Below are 1,783 nucleotides of genomic sequence, written 5' to 3'. Positions count from 1 at the left end.
CGGTTATGATACCGGCACTAAAGGCCCTTACGAACCGGCGCTAAAGCTCCGTTTTCTACTAGTGTTTGTCTGAACCGGTAAAAAGCTAGAAATATCTTTCCATTACCATAAATGCATCCTTCCTATTTATGTATTGGAGTTTTCTTTAGGCCATTGTACAAAATAGGCGCCAATGCAGTTATAGACAATACACTCGCAATGATGATTCTATCTTCTTTAATATCTACTTGATGATTTTGAAAGTTCAACTAGATATGTTCTGTGCACTGATTTTTGTAGACTGTTTAAATATATACCAGAAGTCAACTTCTAGAGTTCGAAGTTAATTGTATTTGCTCCGTTTTGGCAGCTCTAAGAGATAGACGGAGGTCTCAACTGGCTGGGAAGATTTGACAAGAGATGTGGAGATGGGGCACGAGGAGGGGAGGGTGAATCGGCCTGGAGGCCCCGGTTGTGGCGCAGCGCGACGAGGCAGGCGTGGGACTCGCGGTGGCGGGCGGCCTCGCCCTGGAGCTGGTCATGGCGGGCGGCCTCGGCCTCGTCCACACGGACATCTCCTGGTTGTCGAACCGGTTGAGGTTGCAGCTCTTCTCCGTATCAGTGTCACCGTCGTTTTTTCTTTTGCATGCGTCGCTTCAGCCGGCTTTGCTTTCCATGTCGTCGTGTTCTTCGATTTTCTTGTTCTCACTTCTCTTTATCTTGTTGCTGCAGGGTCATCCAACTTCTTGTTTATCAGGCTACTGTTTGATAAAATGTAAGATATTTCTTGCTCGTCTGCTGTTTGATAAAATGTCTCTGAGCTGAAATGTTTGTTCGTTGCTTCTTTCTCTTCCTGTCCAGGTTTCCTGACGTCCGGACCGGTCATACTTTTGCAAGGTTAGATGTGTTCTTATTGATGCACTTCATTGCTTCTTGCTACATTGCTCTGTTTGCTTTGTTTCATGGCCTACCACTTGTTCTTGTTTGGTGAGATTATGGTGCGCCTTGTTTTTTTCTAATGCTGTCAGCCTTTGTTTTCTCATTAGCCTGTTAAATTATGTATATGTGTTTAGTGTAAGCAAGCTGAGTGGGTTACGCAGGCTACTGTGTAAAATGTGCATGCATAACCGCCTGTAAAGGGGTCCAGTATATCATACAAAGAGCAGCAGCAAATGCTTATTATATTCCATTAAAACAGATTAGAAGATTGTTTAATTTGGGTAATTTTATTAATTGTTTTTTTCCCTCTTAACTGGCCGAACTGGCTTTATCCAAAAAAGAAAACGAGCAGGCTTGATTAGCTTAGAGAAGAGAATTTTTTAAAGCGCTGTGGTTATAGAGTTGTGCTTGGTTTGCTTCTTTTGGTCATTCTTGATATAAGCAATTGGGTAGCATTGCTGTTTACTCATATAAGGAATGGATTGCTGGGAATGAGTTTATTAGAGCCTACTGGAATGCACACCCTCTGTCCCTGTTTTCGTCTCTGTAGCTAAACTTGAGAATTGTACACTTTGGTATATAAAGTTAGTTGCTGAGTTGACATGCAGTTGTGAAAGTTACAGCACATACATGCTTGATTTTACTTCCTTTAATACAGGGTATTCTATAATTACTAAGAACTGATTTGTTGAAGCGTGCCCCCCTATTTTGTCCAGATAACTACTTCAGGTTAGGCGGGAGAAATAAAGAAGGTAACCATAGATATATTGTCTAGCATCACGAGGTTCAGGTTCCTGCTGTTGATCAACCGTTGCTTCGGTCGAGGTGGGTTATGCTTGATTATGTTCTTCTTTGTATTTTTGTT

The sequence above is a fragment of the Triticum dicoccoides genome, chromosome 3A (assembly GCF_002162155.2).
Source record: "Triticum dicoccoides isolate Atlit2015 ecotype Zavitan chromosome 3A, WEW_v2.0, whole genome shotgun sequence".
Lineage (NCBI taxonomy): Eukaryota > Viridiplantae > Streptophyta > Magnoliopsida > Poales > Poaceae > Triticum > Triticum dicoccoides.
Note: the sequence above shows the minus strand (reverse complement) of the source record.